This window comes from Malania oleifera, chromosome 10 (assembly GCF_029873635.1).
Source record: "Malania oleifera isolate guangnan ecotype guangnan chromosome 10, ASM2987363v1, whole genome shotgun sequence".
Lineage (NCBI taxonomy): Eukaryota > Viridiplantae > Streptophyta > Magnoliopsida > Santalales > Ximeniaceae > Malania > Malania oleifera.
Window position 1 is genome coordinate 85,939,899 of NC_080426.1, and position 6,870 is coordinate 85,946,768.

Genomic DNA, 6,870 nt, shown 5'->3' on the forward strand with positions numbered 1-6,870 from the left:
GATTTTAATTTGGAATATTCGACTATGCCCATTAAATGTGATAACACTAGTGCCATAAATATTTCCAAAAATCCTATATCTCACTCTAGAACCAAGCATATTGATATAAGATATCATTTCCTTAGAGATCATGTGCAAAAGAAGGATATTATTCTTGAAATCATAAACACAGATGAACAATGGGCAAATACTTTCACAAAACCTCTTTTAGAGGATCGCTTCATCTCAATACAATAAGAATTAGGCTTATTATATAAGGGCTCATTATATAGTAGAGAAGTGATTTGAGAGGAAGAAATTCATTAAAATGAGTGCTTGGGTCATGAGAGTAAGTGATTCAAAATTTCTAAAGGACAAGTGGCTGACCTTCAACATCAATTGACTAAACTGACATTGACTAGCATATTTTTCAAAGTTCAGGCACTTTAAGCAACTGAACATTCGAGATCAGTCGACTGACTCGCTACCGACCTGTGAGTTTTTAAAATACAGATAGGCCAGGTGACTGACTACATCAGGTTAGGCGCCTGAACTACGTAGACATAAATATATTTTATTTGCAAAAAAAAACCTTAATTTTACAAACCTTTAAGCTCCTGAACACTGATCTCTCCTCTCCCAAAGTCTCTCTTCCACTTCTTAGTGTTCTTTCACCCCATTTGAGCCACAAAACCTCCATTAAAACTTCATATTTTGCTTATTTCCCATGATTTTAAGAAGTTTTAACTGTACATTCTCCTAAAATCATGTCAAGAACAAAGCAAAGGGTGGATCGCAGCAACGCCTCATGGAATGATCACTCTGAAGCTCTTCAACAATGGCTTGTCTCTCTCACGACAAGAAGAATGTTCAAAGAGCACTTAAGATCCATAGATCCTATTCTCGGTAAGGTCTTGGGCATTTCTTTTATGAGAAAGGACTTTTCCAACATCTTACAAATGTCTAATGTCTTAAGTCAGGAGAGATTCATTACATATCAGCCTAGGGGCATATATCCTAATTTAGTTAGATTATTTTATGAAAATATGGAAAAGGGTAAACACATGTATACTGCTACTGTGATGGATAAGGCATTTGCAATTACTCCACAAACAATAGCCACTAGATTTAGGATTCAAGCTGGTGATTTTGAATGTCCACACCTCAGAAAATTTTGGATCATAGCACGAGACTTCATACCTGAAGAGTTCTTACCTTTAATAAAGAGTGAAGAACCTATCTACTTTGGTCACCATCCATTATATCGGTAGCTTAACCTTGAAGCACGGATTATACATATACTCATTACGTATAACATTTGGCCTAGGGTGGGGTCTCGTGACCATCTATCTTATTTAGACTGTTTTATAATGTAGTGTCTATATAAAGGGAAGTGCATGGATTTTCCAAGCCTAATCCTAAGGTGGATGACCTCCAAAGAAGAAGCACGTCAAGTAATTCTTCCCCATAGAGGAGTACTAAACCTAATATTTGGTCATCTTGGAGTTATGATAGCTTTACCGTGATCCCAAGAGGCGGGTTGAATTGGTATTTTTAAAATTTAATCCCTAGGTAAATATTATAACACCAATATATTCACAACCCTATGGTCAATCTAGTGCAAGTAATGTAAATATACCAAAAATTAAATAAAGTGGTTTAATTAACAGCACATGCACTAGAAATCAGTAAAGTAAGAGTGACACACAGAAATTTTATTGAGGCTCGGCCAATTGCCTACGTCCCCGCCTTAGCTAACTAGTACAAGGATTACCACTATAATTGCTCACTTAAACGGGTGGAGCAGCACCTAAACAGACCAGGTCAATTAGCACAGGGTTGACCTCAACCTTTACAAACAATCATTATCGAGCGGGATTACCGCCCCTTCAGGCCACGTCTAGAAATACAACAATATTCTCTCAAATAGATGGTACAGAAATGGTACTTTCATGTAAAGCAGAAATATACCCAAATACGCACATTCACATACACATCAATAACATGGATATAGTGTAAGTTCAGTGATGCAAGTTTTGTGCAAGCAACACTCAACATAGTATAATCAATATAATGCTCAAGAGTATTCAACACAAGAAATATCTTGGAATCTAAACAAAGTACTTCAATAGCAAATCAATATTCCAAGTATACAAATTGGATAATCAAACTAGCTTAAGAAAGTTTTCTTCAATGTAATATGCACAATGCTAGTTTGAAAATGTTTGCTTGTTTAAAAAATCTTTGCACACCAAAAACAAAGCTATTGGACACTTGCAACAAGATGCAAATATCCTACACTTCCTTGGTTTAATCCCACACAAGATTTATAATAGAAAAATATGCGGGATAAACCTAAGCTAAGTTTTCAAAGAAATTATCTCAAGCACACAAACAGGTGGGAGTATTTAGTACAATATAGCAATCACACTTACAAAAAAAGAACTCTCATAATCTCAAATTTTATCAAAAGGATGAAAGTTTGAGAGTATTTGGCCAAAGAATGAATTTTCGAGAGAGAGGAATTTTTTTTTTTTTTTTTGGCTAATCACTTTGCTAATTCTCTACTAATCTTGCAAATGAACTTATATTTATAGCCAAGGGTAAAAATATAATGGTCTGGGATATGATGGGAATAATTTAAAAAGTCCCAAATGATTAAAATGCATTTAGCCCGAATTAACCCTGTTTTACTGCAGTTAAAATAATTTTAACTAGCTGAGGTTCGGGTGGCTAAACCTAGGTTCGGTCGCCCGACCAAACACAGGCTGAAAAGGTCATTAAGTAAGTTCGGTCACCCGTGTAAAGCTTTAGTAGCCCGAATCAAAGTTGGCAGCCTTTGTTCGTGACTTCGAGTGCCCGGTCCAATGTTCAGTGGCCCGAACTCATGTGTTCGGTCGCCCGAGGTCCTTTTTGAACTAAAATGATTGATCGCCCGAGTTGGTGAACTGTTCCTTTTGTGGGGTTCGGACGCCTGTTGGCAATACGCACAAAAAGGTTCGGCCGCCCGAGAGCCCAAGTCAACTGTTGACTTATCAACAATTCAGGCGCCTGAGGAATTTTGAACTCTAGGGGTTCGGTCACCTGAGCTCTCTCAATTTTCCTAATTATGTTCAATTTCAACTCAAATTTAAACACTCCTATATATTATAGTATATGTGTGTGACTGTTGTAACCTAGAGTCTTACTATGGCCTTATTGAGCTTACCATATATCCAACATGCATGATATGCAGGTAAGGTGAATAAAGACCACATCCTAAGTTACTATTACAGACCCATATTACAAATATTGAATTTACAATTACAAATATGAAAGGTCTTCAGAGTAATCTAGTTGCTTCAAGTATCCCTCCTTGGGATATTCATTTAAACTTGCACAAACATTTGACAATTATCAAATAACTGAGTATTTGTCATTATCAAAACTGGGTGCGACCTATAAGGTCAACAAGTTACCACACCCTTTACATTGTTCATCAAACACACACAATATGATAACTTTTCATCTACCATGGTTAAACTCATGGAATACAAGAAGTATTGGGACCATGGGTGGTTACCTAAGGTTGGTAGAGCTCCTAGAGGTGATGTCGGACTTCGGGGCCAATCAACAACCAGATCAGGCTCCACCTCAGGATGTACCACCTGCTCTAGCAGTACCCAATATTGATGCTCCTTCCTAGTTTCTTGATTATCATCAACACATGGATTATCAACTGAGTGAGTTTCATGGTGATATGAATGCAAAGTATAATGCACTCTAGTCCATCTTAACTTCATTTGATCAGCGGCTCGGGCGCATTAAAAGTTATATAGACGGTTCTTCCACTTCAAAAGGGAAGGCTCCCATGGAGACAAGCTCGGGAGATGATGATGATGATGATGATGGTGAGAAGGAGGAGGAGGAGGAGGAGGGTTCTTCTTTTGATGGTGATGATAATTGATGAAGATTGGATGTTGTTTTTATTTTCATTAACTACAAACAATTGGGTTGTAATATTTTGATACTTGATATTTTTGTTTGTTGTTTAAACTTTTTGTCATTTTCTTATCTTAATTGCTAATTCATCCTAGTTTTGTTATTTTGGAAATTGAGCAATGCGAGCTGAATATGGATATTATTGTGTATTATTTGCATGCTGCTTAATGGATATCTTGTTGGATATCTTGCTGGATATTTGAGAATTGCATGCTATATATTGGACCTTGTATTGGTGAATTGAATGTTGATTATTGTTTCTATGAGGATTTTCATGTTAATTTTCTGATTTAATCCTTTGGATATGTGGATTTGATGTGCTCTCTGTACATTCTCCTTGCAGCGAGAGAGACCGACCATTTTTTAATATCCTCAGTGTCATCCTTCCCATAAGTGTTGCTTCGGTTTGCCCTTGTCTTAGTTCTTGGCATGGTTTGAGAGAAATATGTTTGCTTGAATCAACTAAAATGAGTGATGGAAGTAGGTTGGGAATCCTTAGGTGGTTTTCCTAAGGCGAGGACGTAGGTTGGGGATAAGCCAAACCTCGTAAAAACTCGTCTCTCTCTCTCTTTTTCCCTTACTCTTTAAATTTTAGCATACTTATAATTAAATAAACTGAATTCATGATCATAAATACTACGTAGTTTGGAAATTAAATAAACTGAAGCTAAATTTGTTTTTGGGATTGCGGAAACCGAAAGGGAGTACGTTGGTTGATCAATAATTTGCAAAAACCATAAGGGAGTACGTTGATTGGTTAACACCCAAAGACTCTTTAACTAAAAGTTTATTTAAAGTATAAGCTTTTGGAAAGAGTGTTGATTGTACAGTAAATTGAGAAATCAAATCAATTAACCATAGGGCTTACATATATTCACAAGGCTGTAAACAAACAAATATTTTGAATTCCTGCAAAAGATTAAATTTCAAAAGTGTTGCAGATTATATTGAGTGGTTGATTATTTTAAGTTGATGATTGGTTTAATGATTGTTTAAGTTTTGGTTTACTTGAGTTGTTTGTGTTGTGTTGAAGTATTGGTTTGTGTTTTGAATAATTAATTAAGCACTTGTTTTATTTGATAAATAAACAAAAGGTTGAGAATTCATAGAAGGAATTTAAAAGAAATTTTAATAATTCAATTCACCCCCCCCCCCCTCTTGGGACTACACCTTAGTTTTCAATTGGTATTGGAGCAGGAAACAAAGGATGAGAATTTATATTCAAACCATTGATTTGAAAGCTTGGAAGGTTGTCACACATGGTGACTTAATCCCTATCGATCTAGCGGATGGAAAAGAAATACCCAAAGAAGAAAAAGAGATGACTGAAATAGATCACAAAATGCTGCAAGTTAACTCTAGTGCAATAAATGCCTTATATTGTGCACTTGATATTAATGAATTCAATAGAGTTATGGCATGTAAAACAACAAAAGAAATTTGGGATAAACTAGAAGTAAATTATGAAGGTACTATAAATGTCAGAGATAGTAGAATTGGCATGCTCACAAGTGAATATGAGGCTTTCAAGATGAACCCAGATGAAACCATCACTAATATGTACACTAGGTTCACACACATAATAAACTCCCTAAATGCCTTAGGAAAAACATACTCCACTTATGAGATGATCTGGAAAATACTTAGAGGACTTCCTCTAATATGGGAACCAAAAGCCACAGCTATAACGGAAGGAAGAAATCTTAAAAATACATCCCTAGATGAACTCATAGGATCCCTCCTCACCTATGAGATGGCCATGAATGAAAGAAGTGGTAAATCTAAAGCTCAAGAATCTATAGTCTTTAAAGCTTCAAAAGAAAACTCTAGTGATGAAGATGAAGAAGATGAACTAGCCTTCATATCTAAGAAGCTTGCAAGAATACTAAGAAGGAAGAATAAATTCAAAATAAAAATTCAGAAATCAAGTTCAAATGAGGAAGAAACTAAGAAAGAAACAAAGAAAGAACTGCCTACATACTATAATTACAAGAAAGTTGGACACCTAAAACCGAATTGTCCAAAACTTAAGAAAGATTCTAAAAAGAAAAATGAATGGGCAATGAAGGCCACTACATGGGATAATCTACGTTCTAGTAGTTTAAAAAGTGAATCAAGTGACCAAGAGGTTGCTTGCTATATGGCATAGGATGATAAGAAAAACTCCTCATCCAAATCAATTAATGATTCCTATAGTGAGTCATCTAATGATTCCGATGATGAAAGTGTGCCTTCTTATGAAGAACTATAAAGTGAATTATTCAAAGCTCATAAGATTCTAGTTAGAATAACTAAATGATATACTTCATTGAAAAATAAGAATGAAACTGCGATAAAAGAATTGGAGTCTAAAAATCCTACTGAAAGAGAAAAGGATCTAAAAATCAAGAAAATAGAAAGTAAGAATGAAAAGATGATGAAATAAATAGAAGATCTTCGATCCCAATTCTCTATGGAAAATGAGAAAGACACAAATATTTATGAACTAAAGAATAAAATCATCAAGATATCTCAAGACAAAGAAAAACTACAAGAAAATTGTAAAAATATACAAAATTTAGAAATCAGTAATCTTAAAGGAAAAATTGAAGGTCAAGCAAAAATAATTCACAATTTCACAAGAGGAAAAGAAAACTTCGATAGAATGGATGGTGCACAAAGAATATCTTTAAATAAAGAAGGCATAGGGTTCAATGGAGTTGAAAATTGATTACGCGCTTAAACTACGTAATTAGGTGTTTTAATTCATGCATTGAGATTTATATTTTTAATTAAATACCTAATTACTCTCAATATTTTAGCACGGTGTCCAATTTATAATATTTGGGTTTTATTGAATAAATTATGAATTTTTGGTATTTTTTATCGCAGGGCGATTATCGGAAGCTAAAAACCGACGGTACTTCGTAA